Source organism: Thermobia domestica, chromosome 8 (assembly GCF_964235325.1).
Source record: "Thermobia domestica chromosome 8, izTheDome1.hap1.1, whole genome shotgun sequence".
NCBI classification, from domain to species: domain Eukaryota; kingdom Metazoa; phylum Arthropoda; class Insecta; order Zygentoma; family Lepismatidae; genus Thermobia; species Thermobia domestica.
In genome coordinates, this window is record NC_137461.1 from 224,997,295 (window position 1) to 225,017,899 (window position 20,605).

Sequence of the window (20,605 nt, forward strand, 5' to 3'; positions counted from 1 at the left end):
ATTATTCATTTTTCAAATGTGCAATTAACACTATTTACCCGCAAAAAGTGAATGAATAGTAAATGAATTGATAAGGAAATAAAGAAATAAAACTAAAACACTTCAGTAAAACTCACACTCTTTTTGTTCAGAACTTACCACAATAACGTTTTCTTTCTTCTGTCAACACTACAGATAAACTTAAACACCGAAACGACATGAAATCTTTGGAGCAGAGAACAAGGGAGTATACATTGTTACTCACCGCGTTTTCTCCACGAAATGACCAAAACCCAATATGTGCGAAATATGGAAAGAAAGAAAATGAGAAGATAGAACAGGAGGCAGCGTTTATTTTCTGTAATCAGGGATCATAAATCCCTATATAAAATATCATGTGTGGTGAGGGATAGTAGGGGAAAGTTCAGAGGACTTCCAGAATTCCTAGAAAAAAGGCCCGCCATACTTGTCCTTTACAGCATAGTGTCTTTACCTCATATATTAATAAAACGACAACAATTCTCTCTCTTTTGATGATCCACGACGTCAATGCTCGCCAGTCATCAGTAAAGAACTGCAGCTGGGACCGTTTGATCAACATAATTTCTTTCCTCCTTTCAATAAAAGAGGCCGCCGTGGCTCATGGTAGAGCGTTCACCTCTGGTACCTCTGGTGTCTGCTCGCTTTGCCTTCTGACCCAGAGCGAAATCATGTGGGACCCACTGACTCAACTTGTAGTGCTTGTTGAGTTGATGGAGGTGCTGGAAAATGGTTTCTCCACTCACACTGAATTGTAACCCCAGTTCCTCACATGTCTGGCCACTGTTCACCTCAATTTCTGCCTGAAGATCTCCATTTTTTTTTACATGTATTGGTCTTCCGGCACGTGCTGCGTCTTCGAGTGTTTTGTCACCGTCGTTAAACTTGTTAAACTACCATTGCACTGTCCGTGTAGTCACGACACCCTCATCAAAGGGCTGGTATATCTTCTGTCCAACTGCAGCGGCATTTGACCCCAGTTTGAACTCGTACAGCATACACGCTCTTGTGACTCTCTGTGGATCTCTCATTTTCACTGTGTCCTTACACACGTTCACGGTGTAACTGAGCTGCCACAACCAGACAGTATGTTGGATATATCCACACCAACATCTGACCTTCTCCTGATCTCCATTTGTATTCAACTCACGGTGTGAGGGTCAATTGAGCACATACCTTCACTAAAAGCGAGCGACAAAACTTTCTTTGTTACCTTTATACTAAAGAAAAGTAAATACTATATTCTGAAAATGAAGATGTGCCCGAGTAGTCATTTTTTTAAAACTAAAGTATTTTGTAAAAATAAGAATACGAAAACTGAACTGAGACATTCGAGGGAGGGTTTTAGCGTCCTCAACTGTATTATTGATTCATGAAACAGGATTTACGCTGCTTCGTTGCACGTATAAGAAAATGGCGTAAGTAGAACACTTTTATAGGTGATGAATGTAGATTAACAATATTTTATCAGAATAACTTGCGTTAACTACAGAAAACCTATTCAAAGTATGTCGCTCTCTTAAATAGCGGATGCGAATCTCCGCTGATCGCGATTTCATATGCCGTAAACGGCTGGACAAGTGGGAATCTCGATAGTAGCGTTTACACCATGATAATACTCCGTGTCACGCTTCAGGAATGGTAGAATTCTTGGCCAAAACGAACATTCCGTCATGCATCATTTCTCTATTCGCTGGATCTAGCTCTATGTATCTTCTAATTGTCCCTGGGTCGAAAACCAACTTAAGAGAAAGACATTTTGACAGTATCCAGGACATCCAGAATGATACAACGTGGAAACCCGAGCACATTCCACGACAGTTGTTCCAAGAATGCTTTCAGCGATCCCGACAACCTTAGAACCGATATGTAGATCCAATAGGTGGTAAGTCATCCTTATGACAATATACAGCATCAGTTCGGGAATTAAATGAAAAGTTCTTGCATACAATTACAATATGTTAATTTACCTGAATAAACTTGAGTCCACCATGGGCTTTTTTCCTGTAGAAAATCTTAGTAACTTAAAGAACAGTCAGTTCTCGAAATTGGTATTCAAATTAATAATTCTCAATCTCCACTACCAATCAAACTCCAGCTCCTAAAAAAAAAAAAAAAAAAAAAAAAAAAAAACTCACAGTATATGAACAAATTATTTTGTTTCTTATTTAGTTAGAATACAAGGTACAACATTATTTTAAAAACTAAGTTAAGAATTATTGTAACGTTATACAGTTTTCAATAACTATTTAACAATACAAATATGTAATATTAAAAATGTGTAGGCCATTTAGAACTTTTTATGCGTATTCTAGATGGATAATTTATTGAAATGAAATGGGATCATTCAGTTTAACATTCCAGGATTGTGGCCTGAAGGCTAAGAAAGACGGATGATTAAGACAAGTGAAAGATGAGGGAAAATGAGAATATGGAATGAAACGGCGGTTCCCCCATGCATCAGAGTTATGTGCTCTACTACAGAGCAACCGTTACCCTCCCCCTATTCTAAAGGATGACGATGTATTCGAGGGGCAGAAGCGGTTGAAAGTTTATGCCAAAAATAAAGTATTTTAAGTAGGAAGAAATAGGAACAAGAGGAAGAAATTTATATGATAGAGTCTTGTTTGAGTGTGTGTCTGCAATACAAATCTACACGGTTGAACCGACTAATATGAATTTTGAAACATTGTTAGTGCCTACCTCGGACTAGGTTTTTAATTCCACAGATTCGACATGTGGGCCTGCGTTTCCGCTTCTATAAGGGAAATGTTAAGTTATATATATTAATTTCAAAGACAATAAAAGAATCTGAGGAGGAATATAAATCCATTTCTTAAAAAAAAAAAAAAAAAAAGAAAGGAAAACCTGGATAAATCTAACTTCACTATCTGTCTTTCCGGTGTTATGCTTGGGGGCGCGGTGGCTCAGTGATAGAGCGTTCACCTCCGGTGCTTGGGGTCCTTGGTTCGATCCAAGCTCGCGCCGTGTGGACTTTGTGGTGGACAAACACCGTGCTCGTTGGTTTTCTCGGGGTTCTCCCGTTTCCTCCCACTTCCTTCATAAACCATTTCACTTATCTCTTATCATCACAATCTCCTTTAGTCTAACCGGCATAACTGTGGGACATAAAACTGTGCTATTCAGTGTATGTTGTAGTGTTGTACATAAATATATTTTCCATTGTACACGTAGTTTGAATAATGTGGAGTCAAAGTCGTTTGTTATTTTGCGGTATTTGATCACGCAAAAATAAGCTGCTTTAAAGGTATAGTCAACACCATATGAATTTGTTTTTGATGCACAGTACTTTGGTTTGTTTGTTGTTATATATGTGAAAATGAATGTTGTTGGATAAATAGAATTTTGGATAATTCGAAGTTTTTTCGTGTCTCCTTGGACTTCGAATTAAAAAGAGTCCACTGTAGTTGTAAACTATTTCCAACTTAACTCGACAGTTATCTGTAGCAAACAATGATCGCAACCCGATACGTAAATAAATATCTTTGGAAAGAGAATGTATATCAAGGAGATATGAATTTTCGACTGTAATATGAATCGAAGCTTGCATTTATATTTACGTATCTTGTGTGATATTTATTTACTTTGGACAGTTACTATCTATGTATGGCAATACAATTTTAATTAAAGGATTTTAGTTACAAAGTTTCATATGAGATGGCGGAACAACGTAATTATGCTTTTCACAACATTTTTTTTGTTTCTTTTTATTATTCTACAAATACACTCTGATTAAGTAAACAGCAGAGAAATAATAGTCATAAATCTTCACTTTCAGAAGAAAACCAAGTTAAAAACTTTAATTCCCTTCTGGAGATTAAATACTGGCCGCTGATCATTTCAAAGTAACTTCTCTACTTTAAAATATATGGGTGCATCTGTTGACATATTTCTTACCTACTATAACAAACTTTAATTTTTGAGGAGGTTTCTGCGGGAGGAAACCTTAATCTACTTAAATCTAAGCCTTGTTCTATCAAAACTTTAATGCATAATTCTTAACAATATTATGCGAACATTTACAGAATGTATATATAAAGAATTATTTTACATACCAAGACAATTGAGAAAATGTTTACTTAAATGTCGATGAAATCATAGAGAAATTTCACAAAGAGTACTTTTTGTAGCACTTTTTATCCTTTTCTGTTTTTCGTCAGAACCGAACTTTTTGGGTTTCACCGGAAATAGAACCTCAAAAACTTGTTAAACTTAATTTAATAAAATGTTAAATATTTCTGTGATTACTAGAATTGAAAAATTTCTCTTTATTATCATTATTAGTAGTAGTATTAGTACTACATTTTCAAACCGTGTCGTGCGTAGGTAGGGTTGCCATATTCAAGGGCCCCGATTTCTCTGTAAATTTTGGGGGTCCATTCAGATGCAGAAGATATATATATATATATATATATATATATATATATATATATATATATATATATATATATATATATATATATATATATATGAAGATTTTAAAACAAATTGAGGAGTTGAGCGCAAGAGTGGTCTAACCCACATTTTTAAAAATGGAAAAAAATCAAGTTAAACTTAAACACATGTAGTTTTTTGGACAATATATATATGTACAGTGTATGACACATTCAACTACTTGTGGTTGCTTTTGATATATTGTACAAAAAGCACATGTATTTAATTTTAACTTGATTTTTCTCCATTTTTAAAAAATGTGGGTTAGACCACTGTTGCGCTCAACTCCTCAATTGTACTCAAATTATGCCAAATATTGTATATTCACAAATACAGTAGGGGGCCCACATGAGCTTTGGGGGGGGGACCGGACCCCTCGGCCCCCCAGGATCGGCGCCCTTGGCCATATTACCCGATTTTAGCGGGTACCACCCGATTTTCAGGTCCTATATTCGTCCCCGCTTAATCATCTCTTATTTACGGAAAACCACCCGCTTTTTTAGATTGGATAAAAATCTAAGGCGACTTTGTTGATTAGGTGTTGTTATATTCAACGTAAAACGGTACATCTTTGTGTCAATCTCAATCTCGATTGAGTTAAATTTGGACTCGCGCTCAGGCTCAGGGCTCGTGTGCGCAGATTATTTTGTGTTTCTTAGAGAGAAAAACCGTATAAACAATATCTGCCATATATTGCTTGCTTTTTTTTGTGTGTGAAAACTTGTCTTACAGATATCCTTATAATTACAGAAATCTTACTGTAATACTTACTTTACAATTCGAGATTCACAATTGTTGAACTTAGAAAAACATTAAAGGCAAAAAATAAATTTGCTTTATTTTTGTTTCGTTAGAAAAGTACATTGGAAGCGTCCCTTAACAAAGAAATTACAAAAAAATCCGGAGAATCGCAGGTCAATGTTTGTAATACAAAGGTTCACATCAGTTAGGGGCGTATAAGAGGGGGGCGATTGGGGCGTTGGTCACCCCCAGAAGAGGTAACTTTCTTGTTTTATATATATAAATAAAATCCACCTCAGAGTTTGGAGCCCTTAAAATTAGCATTATGACAACCCACTGCCCTCCCAGAAGTCGGTACTGGATCCGCTCCTGACATAAGTACTTACATTTTTGAATCCCCCGCTTTTCTAATTTTAAAATATGGCAACCCTATGTGTAGGTCGGTTATGTCCGCATGCCTGTCACGAAAAACGGTAAGAGAGCAAAATTTGTTTTTAATGATTTCACCGTTTCCAGGATGAGATTTCGACTTTTATCCCTGTAATTAAACAATAAGTAGTTATAATGCATGCAGTGTTCTTCAAATGAGTGGTTACGTGCCTTGAACAACAACGAATACATTTGAAGCTTCAATGTCTACGTTGAATGTATTTATTTAAAGGTGTGTAGACATTTTATTATTTTTAGTTCCGTCACAGTCCTCTAGCCAGCAAGCACTAAAGTACTTGCACACAAGGAAAAGAGGCAACATTTTTTGTTTGATTTGCTACTAAGTTGATTTCGTCGTTATTGGAAAATGTGTGTGAGGTAGAAAGAAAATTGCTGTGGACTGGGCTGGATATTTCGTCGCAATTATGACATTACACTACAAACTTGACATGGGATGAACGATGTGCGATGTGAGGAAGAACATGAAGAAAATGATAAAGAATGAACATAATTTCGACGCGATGAAGACTTTCTTCAAATTCATATCAAATATTTAAAACCCAAAAGTACCCTTCATTCATAACGTTAATATTCAAACGTGTTCTTAAGTGATTTCTCTTTTTTACGTCATAGCCTTATGCAACACATATGCTAGGAAGGACAAAACTCAATACTAAAGTAAGACTCAAATCTCTACTCGACCTCTCACCGATATGTACGCATGATTTTTTTTCTGGAAAATTTCAACTTCGATATGACGATAAATTACGTTAACATTTGTAAAAAATCACTCCTAAAATTAGATTAAATGTACAGAAGTGTCGAGATTTCGGAAAGAGGAAGCTCTAACCCTCAGCACCCACCCTCTACGCACGTCACTGAATATGAGAATAGGTCAAAGAAAACAGGAACTTAATCATGAGAGCACATAGGAGCCATCTTTAGATAGTATTACAGGTGGCGTCAGCCCTTATTCTAAATGCAGGTATAGTTTAGGAATGTTGTGCATGATTGATACAATAACTTTAACAATATTATTAAATTATTATTACTATTGTTATTAAAATTAAACAAAAAACAAATTAATTTGCTCTTTTACCTGTGTGTAAGTTTATAATCAACTTACTTTTACTTGTATTGTATTTGCGTCAGAGCTGTCACCACCTTCGTTTCCAAACATTTGATTTGGGTAATACCTGAAAAAAAATCGTTTTATATCAAACAGAAATTCTCACTTATTTTAACAATAAACTACACAAAATGATTTATGAATGAATTAGGATTCAACAAAACACCTAACCATTATGATGCAATTGTAGAACGCAGTGACTGAAATTTATCCTACGTGGAAACCGCGTTCTTGGAGTTTAGTAGTTATGGAGACAGCTAGTGCAGTGCCGAGTAGCAGAGTGAAGGCAACCATCTGGTAAAGCCTCTCTAGAAGTTTAAACGCTACCTTAACAGACTGAATGCAGTCATGGGCACCCCAGGAATGTCAATTAAGAAGTATATTGCAACTCTAAATATGTCAGGGGGAAGTGTTTTTTTGGATTCCCAAGGATTTAAAGTTTCATTTCTAAGAACTTTAGTTGATAACAGGCTAACAGATAGGGATATAGAACAAAGATAGCGAAGGTGAAGCTCACTGCTCTATTTGTTGGGAGAGAACCATACAATGTTGGATCAGATTTTGTTTTCGGATATAAGGTATATTTCTTTGAACGGTGCATTTAGAGAATAAAATGGCTGGTACCTAGTCATTGATATTCCTCGTGAGGTTCCTGAGGGCTCGTTAGATAATTAGAGGATTACTGTGTGGTATATTGTCTCGCCCTGCCGTTATCGAGCCTAGGGAGAGGGACACGATAACGAGAATGCACTGACAGTAACCGACGAACGTTACGTAGCAGTGCTCAACAATTTCCTTACTCCGAGAATAAGAGATATTCCTTTTAGGATAAATCTGTGAGTCCAGAAGACGAAGTTGCAGCCCACACAGTTCGTGTAAGCATTTCTGTTGTTTCCTGGACACCTGATTTCTAGATTTAAATTTACAATTTGGCCCCCATATTTCAGATATTGCTCCTCTTGACTTTCTTTTGTTTGAGGTCATTTGAAAGAGATTGTGGGCAAACGAAAGGTGGCAAAGCTCCTAGATCTGAAACACTGCATTACCCTGTATTTACCGAATACGTCGTAGCATGTTATAGAAAACTTAAGATGCGACTTTAACAATACCTAAAATATAATGGAAACCATTAGAAAGACATTATCTTAAATTCACGCAGAAGAAACATAGGGGGAGTTATTGGGGCATAGGGGGCATTGACCCCCAACTTTTTGACAAAAAATAAAAATACCACCTATAAGATCCTCCAATTCTCATTTGAATTTACCGTGCCCCCAAGCACACAAATGGTCTGCCCCCCAGGAGACAATTCCTAACTCCGCCCATGAGAACGAAAGCTACAGAATAAGTGGTGCATTTATGTCCCAAACTCTACTATATCTGATATCTGTCTGCCGTAAACCATCGAGACATTGAAGTTATATACTATGACACAGTTTCAGAAAGTATTTAATTAGATAACCTGTTGCATGCTGGATATACAAGTGTTACCTCATTGTCAGTCACGATGATTTTTTTTTAAAGAAACGAGAGTGCCCAATGTCATATCTACAACACATACCGGAATAATAGGTTTGGTTAGGCTGATCTGTTTAGAAGGCAGTCCTTAATCCTAGTGAAAAATAACAGAGTACACTAGATACAATTTTAGGACCGAGTCAGGTTTTTTTTTTTTTTTTTTTTTTTTTTTTAAGCGGAGGAGTTAGCTGAATGGAGAAACACATGACGTAATCGTGAGGTGAGGAGGAGACCAAGAAAAGATGCTAGTCGTATCATTGTTCATGCCTTAAGAAAAATTATTCCAGAGCCAGAGTTACGAGGAATTCTTAGATAACATGCTTTTTGTTGGGAACACCATGCCAAAACTGGAGTTTCGGAGTTCTTGGACAATGATATCGATCGTACTAAGAGTGAAACACCTGTACTTAATGTAATGACGCACAATAGCAAGTGAAAACAATCCTGTTATTGTTCGTCATTATATTAAATATAGGTTTTTCACCCGCAGTATTATCGACACTATCGTCCGAGAACGCCGAGATCCCAGTCTTGGCATGGTGTTCCCACCAAAAAGCATGTTATCTAAGAATTCCTCGTAACTCTGGAATGATCTTTCTCAGTGTGACAGGCTGCCAATTACGCTTTAATCTTAATGGTAGCTCTACTGTATGCTTTTACATACAATGGCAAACCGTTTTTTTTCCCTCATGACTTTTTCTACAGTTAGTATTAAAGAATAAGACATTCACAGAAGTATTTTTTAAAAGAGAGAATAACATATCTACTATTTAAAAAATTAGAACGCCTAGGGAGGAAATAGAATTTGATTTAGAAACTTCGAAGTAAGAAAATATGAAAATTATTTGCCAGCTCGACCTCACCGCTAGTCTATTGGCTTGCAAACGTGATTTTAATCCCGGGAGATTCGAATGAAGAATTATACGTATGTATATATTATATACGGAATATAATAATATCTGATATATGTTTTTTTTTTTGTTTTTTTTTTTTGCTAGTGTTTGGGGAATTACATTGTGAATTGATAGTAAGTATGAGAAGCGACAGACAAATACCAAAGCAAAGAATACACATGAAATTCGAATAATTATAAAATATCACTAAACAGAGAATAGGTTTAGGGAGGAGAAAACTCACGGAGAGTTTACAGTAAATTCTTTAGGTCTACCTATTGATGCTAGAACTCCCTCGTGGCAATATGGTTAGCGTATGCGACTTCCGCGTAGAAGAAACGGGTTGGATTCCCGGCGGGAAGTCACGTTGTTCAAATCACACGCTAAGTTGTATATTTCCACTTCTTGAATGGTTTGAATTCTTTGTAGTATGTTAAATTAACTTGAATAATTCTCTAAGTAGGAGTTATACTGGGTATGTGATTGTGCAATGACAAATTCGTTGCTTATTTTTCCTGTGATATTAGTACCTCACATTGAGTGACGAACTCAATATTTCATCAAGGCATAGTTCGAAAACTCAATCTCATATCTTTCCAGGACATGTATGATTTTTTTTATATATCTCTTAATACAAGAAATATTTATTTTGTATAATAAGTTGCTCAAGATTGATTAAGCCCTGATCGCCAGTGCCGATGTAACTTCTCTCTTGTAGAACTTGGAGCCGCCACTGCTTGTAATCTCCATGTGATTGGCCTAAATGTTTTAAAGTAGTTTTAGTAACATATTTATGTTCTGAGACGTGTCTCTCACAGGAGATTGATCATGGTTGGTCATTAAATTAAAAAATTATAACCGCTCAGAAGTTTACAATATGGAGTATGGCTACCCACTTGCCTTCGAAAGGTGATATTTCAATAGTACAAATGAATAAAAATCCATTGGATTGGCATCTGGGCTTTTCATAGGAGTGTCTTCAAATGGAATGACACGGATTCCTAATTCCTCTGCCATTTCTTGATAAAAACGTAGGGATGTTCTGGCGGTATGTCTCGAATCCTTGTCCATATAAATCATCACTTGGTTTGCGTCCAACCCACACAATTTTGAGGTGTCTCTCCGATAGATAGGTGTCAAAATGGATTCTTGGAAGTATCTTGTATTCACTTTCACGTTTTGTCTACCTTGCGTATCAGCAACTTACCATCATAACCGAATCCCGTAACAACCATAAAGCCACGGGGGAAAGTTTCCCTGCAGTGACGAACAAAGTTGTTGCGCCCCTTGTCGTGAATGTTACAGTATGTGAGCGCCAGAATGTATCACCAGCAGTGAGATGAACATATGATTCATCCGTTGTGACAACATTCTTCCATTTGGAACCTGCCAGGTACTTTACATATAATTTCTTGCAGTTCGTCTTACGTTTGGCATTATGACGCGGTACAGATTTCAACTTGAGGAGCTTGCAAATTGTTTTATTCACAATTGACGTTGCGAAGTGGGAGCTGTGGCCCATATCACGTTGCGTCGGGTGACTTTCTTGTCACGCTAATGGGCAAATTTCCATTAGCACTACGTGTGTTATTTTGCTTGCAGTCCTTCTCCTAGTGGTTTTCGTGGGTGAATGTTTTGCAAGGGAACCTATTGTGTGTAACGGGCGAGAATAGCTTTCGCAGTAGTCACCCCCAGTGTTAACTTATTCTCCCGATACTGTTTTGCAACGCGTACGTACTAAAGGGCCATTATGTAACCTTCCCAATACCAGTTGATTTTCGGCGCCATTTTATAACACTCACTACCAGTGGCGTATTTAGGGGGGTGGCTTCCGGGCTTAACCCCCCCCGAAATCTGACAGTATAGTAAAGTAAATGAAATATTTTGCAGAATTTTCACATTTCCAGGCAAAGCCCCCCCGAAAGTTAGCTAAGCCCCTTCCGAAACAAAATCGTAAATACGCCACTTACCAATACTCACGCACCTACAAAGTCAGACACAACACTGTTCCCACCAGCAAACCCATAGTTCCAGCATGATATACCAGGAGGCAGCACCGAATCGAAAATGATCGGATGTACTACCATGAGCAAAATAAATGACGCGTCTCTTTATTTTGAAGTTTTTTGAAAATATCTCCGTTTTCTTTATATGTTCGAAATTTCGGAAAGTTTCCCCAGCAGGAAACGTTAATAACAAGCCCGTTTTAAATATTTGTGTTAGATATTAGCTTAAAATAAATAAATTAGAAGCGAAAAACATTAAATCGACTGAAATTACGGGAATTACCAACTCTGCTAAAGTGGGAAATTTTCAAGAACGCGAGGGAATTCTGCAGTTCAACACGAAGCAGCGACATCTATGTCATTGAAGAAATGTGGATTAATTCTACAAACGAAACTTTTAACGAAACATTTCTAATATGTCTTATTACGTGCATTATCTGCAAACTCCAAATATATGAATCTATACTAAGTATTAACGTATAGATAGAGCATATAGTGGAAATTGCCTATGGAAAAGGACGAATTGGTAGCACGATCGTAATGAAAAATCATCTTTACCGTATAACATGTTCAATTTGCGTAAGAAAACAAATAGCTCAGTTAGTTAAAGCAACGAGTCTGTATGCCGAAGGTAGCTAGTTCGAACCCCCACAGAGGTGCAACTGTCATTTCTATTACTGTGGTTATTTTATTTATTTTTTATGTGGGAAAGAATCAAATTGTAACATATGTGTAAAACTCATGATGATACCAAAAAAAAAAAAGAAATAAATGTTGTCGCACTTGTATTAGTGTCCCAATTTTGTTTGTAAACAGTTACGTAATTATTTTCCCTGTGCTCACTGCTCACAATATGCTCGCTGGTGCATAATGAATGTTTCCCAGTAAAAGCTAATTCTAATTTGGAGATTTTTATAAAGTTTCACAATGTTTATCATTAAATAGTCTTCTATCTGCTTTTTTGGACACTTTGATACCAGATTTCCCTATTAAATGTTGAATTTTTCGTAGATGTTTCATTACGGAAAAGTTTTACAGTGTATTTGTCTTGAATTGAAATTGTTTTGAATTTACCCCATGAGGTAAGTAGCCCGGAGGAGGAGAACTGAAGTAGTTGCTATTCTACGTAAAAGCAACCAATTTTAGATTGATGACGCTTCTTACCTTCAGCACATAATCTTTACGTTAGAGAGTCAGAGAGAAAAATCCTTTTTTTTCCCTCCCCTTTGACCACTCATCTTAAAGCTCTACATGTAATGGTTCGTGTCACATAATTTCGTCTCTCCAAAGATATTCATATAATAATAATAATAATAATAATAATAATAATAATAATAATAATAATAATAATAATAATAATAATAATAATTATTATTATTATTATTATTATTATTATTATTATTATTCCTGAATATGCCACCCTTACATAATGTAGTAAACCTTAGACATCTTAGTTTAAAGTGCTTTCTTTAGTAATAATTTTAGCAATCACGTAACAAAATTTAAACTGTAGGAGGAGCACGACGTTTTATTTTGCCCCTCTATTTTCAGCACCCTCCCAAAAGAAAGTATTTAATTTCTGACAAGCAGGGCAGACAAAATGAATAAGAAATATATTTAGAGCACCCTTTCCTCCGTGAGTGGAATATCACGTAGCATTTTTTTATTCTACCGAAGATGACTCTAGGCGGCTATGATTAGTTAACAAAAGAAATACGTAACATATTTAGAGCGCCCTTTGGCTGTAATATTACTGCTTCTTTATTTGTTCGAAGGTGCCCTACACAACCAAGGGTGACAAAAAGAATAGGAAAAGTGTCTAAAGATTATAAAACACTTTATATTTTGTCAGAAGCATGGCAGTGTATGCACAGCATTGCTTTCGTTAACAAGTGTTTCACCCTTGAGTCGCTTATAAAATTAGCCAGAATAAACTTTGGCCGATCGTTGCTCTAGAGGGATTTGTCCAGGATGTTTTGGTGTCGGGCTAATAACGATGAGTATGTTTATTTACAACACCGTTAAAGAAATATCAAACTTTCTGAAAGGAACTTACTTAGGAAATATCAGATCCTCCTTATACTTAGCCAGAGCCCATTCTGAAATATTGCATCTGGTGTTCTGGGTGAAAGTTCTATGGGACTATTAGAAAAATATATATTCCCGTTTCTAGGCTGATGGTAGAATTTCTGAAACAGTTATTGAATTACGTTCGAAGCATTGGCGTAAATAGCGCCCCCACAATCCTGTGGCGTGGGGACCGCACAAGCTGCAAAGTCAAAAAATATATAGAAAGTACGCAGGGACGGACCAGGCCAAATTTTCACCTGGGCAAAGTGACTTTATGGCGCCCTCCCCCCTAGTATTAGCCTATATTTTACATTTTATCCTAGTGTTTTTAATAGTTTAAACCCATTTTTTCAAAAAGACATTCATTACCTAGGAAAACTTCACAAAAAATATGGCCTGCTATAAACAATACGAACATCGCTCCCCCCCCCCAGTTTGGTCTAGTGGCTAGCACGCCTGCCTTCTGTGGTCCCGGGTCCAATTCCCGGTGGGTTACTGTTGAACGATAAACGTGGTTCGGATTTCACTATAATCAGTATCCACATCTCCTTTGGCCATTAAGGCATAACTGTGGAACGCTAAACTCAAGCAAAGAAACAAACAATACTTACTCCCCCTCCACTCTTTATTCTACATGCCATCTCTCCATTTGTCGATACAGTCCCCTTAGTGCTATGAAACTCTTCTTCCATGGTGAAATGAAAAAAGATTATGTAATTGCCGCTACTTTACAAGAATATAAACCAAAAAAGTCAGTAGGAAACACATTATAAAATTTACTTTTTGAGGCTCGTTTTGGCGTCCCTCTGACTCTTGCCCCGCCCAAGGTCCGGCCATGAAAGTATGGACGCATAACTAAGGGCTGCGGACGTGAGGTTAACCTTCATGTTATGCGACTGGTGTTTGAAATGTTCAGTAACTGATGGGTTAGTAAAATAATTTCGACGGTTACTGATATTTAAAGTTTAGCTAAGACAAAGTTACCTAACCAAATACATTTGATATCACAATGTTACAATTTGATTTTTCCTCACATAAAAAAAGAGAAAAACAATAGTGAAAAAAAACTCTTACTCGTATTAGGCTCCAACTAACAACCTAATTCGTACAGACTAGTTGCTCTGACCAACTGAGTTTCGATTTCTTACGCGAAAGAAGTCTGTTATATTACGAGGCATGCTTTTCATTATGATCGTGCTGTTAATTTATTCTTTCGATAGGTAATTTCCACTCTTTGCTTTACCTATATAAATAAATGTATGGATTCATATATTAAGTGTCTTTGGGTAATGTGTGAAATAATTTCGCGACAAATATACTTGCTTAAATGTATTGTATGCTATGATTTGCCCTGATTGTCTGTTCATATGGTGGTTGGAAAACACACGTCAAAACTATTCGAAGTAATACCAACACAGCTTAAGAACAGGGACTGAACTGAATCATCACTCGATTGACCTTGAGGGCAGAAAACACCATAGGGTAGCTATAAACGAAAGTTCAGCATGCATTTCTGTGGAGCTCTGTTCAGTATCACGGTTCTCTGGCAAACACGTTTGTTCTTAGGAGTATATATTACAAACCTAACCTTTCGATACAGCGCAATTGCAGAGAACCAAAGTAAAGGAATGCTTGCCCTTGTTAAGTTGGGGTACCACCATGTGCAATAAAAAATATCGCGTCTCCTTGAAGTGATACTTTATCGAAAATAACTCGTTTTCCTTTATATATTCGAAGTTTCTGAGGGTTTCAAAATGAGGAAACATTACTGAAAAACAAGGACGCATTTAGGGGTGGGTTCAGGGGGTCCAGACCCCCTCTGAAATCCCAACTTTTCTGTAAATTTAACCTAATTTTGGGGGTTATTTTTTAAAAAATATATAATTTATCCTAATATTGAAGTCGGACCCCCAGATAACTTTGGACCCCTCCCGAAATAAATTCCTGCATACGTGCTTGCTGACAAATATATTTTCAATATATTCGTTAAATAATAAAGTAAAATAACTAAATTAGGAGCAAAAAGCTTCAACACGGTCCAACTTTTGTCCACTGCCAATATTGTTAGAAGGGATATTAATAGCAAAAACTTATAGTCAATGCTGAACCTTGGAACTTCATCCTGAACACAAGCATATTTTCGAAACACACTAAGGCCTGGCCAGAAAGCATTGTAAGCGAGTTACGTTTGGCAACATCGCACGGAAACAAATGAATGCTGAATTGCATTGTAACCCGTTCCTACTACTACTATTTTTACTACTAACTTCGCTATGAATCTATATAGTACAAGGGCAAACTTATTTTAATGAAAATTAAAAAAAATAATTGTTAAATCACTTTTTGAATATTATTTTAAATCTTTTTTTTAACGAAAGAAGTGTTATAAACTTTTTTTAAAAATAATTGTCCTTAGGAAGGATTTGAACCCACGCCAAAACCAACCTTCCTTACTAGCATGCTGCGCTCGCTCACTCAGCTACGAGAGCCGACAGCATTTAGCGTTTACTTTGTGCTATATTCACGTCATGACTCGTGATGTCACCAACAGGATCACGATATAGACGTCATTATTTTTCCTACATTGCAGAGTTCCCCGAGAATTGATCATTGTCTACTCGGACTGGAATTGTCATTTGGAACAAACACTTGAATATGAAGCCAAAAGTTCCTTTAAAATAGACGAAAACTTCGAAAGTTTTAAGAATTTTAATACTTTTGCCTTTTCCCATAAGGGGGTCATAGCCTCTACACCGAAAAGCCCCCCAAGATTTGATCATTGACCACTCGGACTGAAATTCTCATTTGAAACCAAAACTTTAATATGAAGTAAAAAATTAAACTTTTACATCAATTTGAACTGACTGGATTCCGGTTAACCACACCATTATGTTTAGTTTAGTTAAGTGGTAATTTGTGACAGCTTCATATCAACAAAAGAATCATTCACTTCACCGCTTCCCCCCACTCAGGAATCCGTGCTGGATCAGCCACTAGAATCAATAGACACTTTTCCTATTCTTTTTGTCACCCTTGGTTGTGTAGGAGCTCCCTCGAACAAATAAAGAAGCGGTAATATTACAATCAAGGGGAGCTATGTATTAGGTATCTCTTTAGTTACTTACCCCTAACCGCACAGGGTTATCTTCAGTAGAATTAAAAATGCTACGTGATATTCCAATCATGAACGGGGAGAGGGTGATATAAATATATTTTCTTATTCATTTTGTCTGCCCTGCTTATCAGAAATTACGTAACATTGTCCCTGTTTGTCAGTAACGTTGTCCTTGTCTGTTGGGAGGAAACTGAAATGAGAGGGGCAAAAAACCGTCGTGCCGCCTCCCACATGGTTGCTCAAATTATTACAAAAGAAAGCATTTTAAACTAAGATGTCTAAGGTTACTACATTAGGTAAGTATGGTATCATGGGCGGCATTAGGGGGGGCAAAGGGGGCATTTGCCCCCCCACTTTTTTGAAGTAACCCATTAATGTATATAGTTTCATTTGGAAATGTAAAGTTTTTGTATGTATTACTGTCTCATAGAAAAAATGGTGCCATATAATATTTGTCATTGCGTGAGTATATATTGGTTGTTTTCCCGTGAAGTTAAGAAAGCAACAGGAATTGCATTTTAATTGCCACGGAAAACATCCCCAAAATTAACCTATTGAAGCACAATAATTCCAGCATACTTTCAATTCAGTGGTATAGAAGCAAAACCTGAAAAATCCATTATTCAATTTTGTCAGGAAACGAAGAAGTGACGCCCTTATGCTTCAGAATTGTTGAACATTTTTTTGTTTAGTGATCAATAATACAAATGAGTGAAATCAACAACTAAACAAAAAAGTTGTTAAGAAATTCTGAAAACATGAGGGCGTAACTTTTTCTTCGTTCCCAGCCAAAATTCAAAAACGAATTTAGAAGGTTTTGCTTCTATACAACCTTCTTACAACGGCTCGATATGTTAGTCAGCCGCTTTGAAACTAATTGAGAGAACATTTGCAAAAAAAAAAAAAGTATTTCACAAGGAATTCTTTAATTGCACAAAAATTGACAGTTCCTAAAATGTCTTTTCTTCTTTCTAAAGTAAGGAATATTGATTAAAAAGAGCGTAATAAGAAACAACTTCTACCTTTTCCATTGTTTTGTAGTATAATATACGAGTGAAGTGGTGTGTTTAGGGGTGTACGAGTTTATACACAATTAGATTTAGTAAATTCAACATAATTCTAGGTTTTAGAATTATTTTGTATAACTGGAGTGTGAAATGATTCTAAGTGTGGTTGTGTTTTGATGTATTCCAAGCGAGTTAAAACTGCACCTAATGGCAACGAACATGTTTCGAGAAGCTGCACAAGCAAATACATGTATTGCTTTAAATGTCGTAGCAAATGTTTGTTGTATTTACTGGCTTTCATTTTAAAAGAGTAACAACATTAATTTAAAAGCATATGTGGAATTAAAAATTAAGTTGTTCATTAATCCCCAGTTTCAATATTACTTCTACATAGCATACCTCATTATTCATTACTATGATTAATATTATCCTTTCTATTCATTTGTTTTGTAAATTTGTTATTAAATAATCTGATTACACAATTTTCTAGACAGAATGTTAAGAGAAAGAAATGAAATGAAAGTTTTGAGTTTTATGTCCCACGCTTATGCCGGCTAGGCTAAAGGAGACGGTGAAGATGAGAAATACTGTAAATGAAATGGTGGAATGAAGAAAGTGGGAGGAAACGGGAGAACCCGAGAAAACCTACGCACAAGGTGTTTGTCCGCCACAAGATCCACTTGGCGGGAGCAGGGTTTGGACCAGGAACCCCATGCACCAGAGGTGAACGATCTACCACTGAGCCACCGCGACCCCCAGAATTTTAAGATGTTCATGAGCAAGTAATCAAATCTCTTCTTACACCTTTGTTGTTTACGAGTACAAAGGGCTAGTGCCTACTTCTGTTGCTCTTGTCAATTTATTTAATAAAATATAAAAATACGATATACGGTATTTTAACTGAAAAAGATAGTATCCTATTAGTTATACAACCTTTCGTCAAAAAAAGTGTTGGAAACAACCAGGGAAACGAACAGTGATATACAAATATTCAGATCATGTCTTGCCCCATACTTTTAACGTCCAATCGCCGCCACTGTATGGCATATTCAGGATTATTATTATTATTATTATTATTATTATTATTATTATTATTATTATTATTATTATTATTATATGAATGTCTTTGGAGCACCGAAATTGTGTAAGACGAACCATGGTATGTAGAGGCGGTTTAAGATGGGTGGTCGTAGGAGAGGAAAAAACAAGGTTTTTCTCTCTGACTCTCTAATGTAAAGATTATGTGCTGAAGGTAAGAAGCATCATCATTCTACAATAGGTTGCTTTTACGTAGAATATCAGCTACTTCAGTTCTCCTCCTTCGGGCTACTTACCTCATGGGGGTAAATTCAAAACAATTTCAATTTAAAACAAATACATTGTAAAACTTTTCCGTAATGAAACATCTAGGGAAAATTAAACATTTAATAGGGAAATCTGTTATCAAAATGTCCAAACAAGTAGATAGAAGATTATTTAATGATAAACATTGTGAAACTTTATAAAAATCTCCAAATTAGAATTAACGTTTACTGGAAAGCATTCGTCATACACCAGCGAGCATATTGCGAGCAGTGAGCACAGGGAAAATAATTACGAAACTGTTTGCAAACAAAAATTAGGGACACTAATGCAAGTGCGACAACATTTTTTCTTTTTTGGTATTGTCATGAGTTTTACACATATGTTACAATTTGATTCTTTCCCACATAAAAAATAAATAAAATAACCACAGTAATAGAAATGACAGTTGCACCTCTGTGGGGGTTCGAACCAGCTACCTTCGGCATACAGACTCGTTGCTTTAACTAACTGAGCTATTTGTTTTCTTACGCAAATTGAACATGTTATACGGTAAAGATGATTTTTCATTACGATCGTGCTACCAATTCGTCCTTTTCCATAGGTAATTTCAACTATTTGCTCTATCTAAACGCTAATACTTGGCATAGATTCATATATTTGAAGTTTGCAGATAATGCATGTAATAAGACATATTAGAAATGTTTCGTTGAAAGTTTCGTTTGTAGATTTAATCCGCATTTCTCTCAATGACATAGATGTCGTTGCTTCGTGTTAAACTGTAGAATTCCCTCGAGTTCTTGAAAATTTCCCACTTTAGCAGAGTTGGTAATTCTCGTAATTTCGGTTGATTTAATGTTATTTGCTTCTAATTTATTTATTTTAAGCTAATATCTAACACAAATATTTAAAACGGGCTTGTTATTAACGTTTTCTGCTGGGGAAACCTTCCAAAATGTCGAACATATAAAGAAAACGGAGATATTTTCAAAAAACTTCAAAATAAAGAGACGCGTCATTTATTTTGCTCATGGTAGTACAGCAAACAACCTTCTGTATATATTAAAATGTTCATATCCTTGAATCTCTGCTAGTTAGAGACGTAGAATTTCGTATATGGACTTCCTTTTTAAATTAATTAGACGCGTATTTCAGTCTTGGTTTGATATTTGATCTAAAAGGGAAGGAAAAGGCGTAAAAATTAAAATTATTAAAACAGGAGTCCATAACTCGGAATCTCTTAAGTTTAGAGACATAATATTTTTTTATTTGGAGTTCTCATTCAAAATAATTAGAAACGTGTTTCAGCATCTTTTTGATAGTTGACCTATAAGGGAAGAAAATGAGGTGGGCAGGAAAAAGGTGTGGGATTACAATCATTATATGCCCACATTACACGTAATAAGATGGCTACATCTCGAAATCCCTTTACGTTAGAAATATGAAATTTGGAAAAATGAATTTTTTGAACATAAAATAATTTATCAAGTCTTTTTTTGATATTTGTTCTAGGCGGGAAGAAAGAGGGTTAAGGCTGAAATTATTATAATAAGTTGTCCATGTTTCGGAATCCCTTGGTGTTGAAGGGGTGAGATTTAGTGTTTGAACCTTTCATCTGAAATAATTAAATATTACGTCGTTTTTTTAAAAAAAATACAAAAAAATTATCGTAAGACGGATTGGTGGGATTGAAGAATCAACGAACATGAATATTGAAAAGCTTCGAGAAGTATCACAGAACAAGAGCAGATGGTGTGATATGGACCATGGGATTACAGAGTTGGAAACGGCTAAACGAGCGAATATGATGATGAAATGTTTCATAGTGAATCTTCTATTATCACGGTATGTTAATCGTTTTTAGCATGCCTCCTGGTTCAGATTTGAAGGAAAATGTCATGTGTACAATACTTTAACTTTTT

The 20,605-nt window shown here is 36.0% G+C and overlaps 1 long non-coding RNA gene across 5 annotated transcripts in view; it reads right to left on the reverse strand.

The window, feature by feature from the left end:
- The window catches only part of LOC145693454 (uncharacterized), a 262,867-nt gene that overhangs the window by 181,495 nt on the left and 60,767 nt on the right, over positions 1-20,605 (reverse strand). For all 5 annotated transcript variants that reach the window (XR_014132778.1, XR_014132779.1, XR_014132781.1 and 2 more), the window contains exons 2-3: positions 6,770-6,839; positions 1,989-2,119 (exon numbers count right to left, since the gene is read on the reverse strand). This is a non-coding gene — a long non-coding RNA (uncharacterized LOC145693454). The remainder of the gene's footprint in view (positions 1-1,988; positions 2,120-6,769; positions 6,840-20,605) is intronic.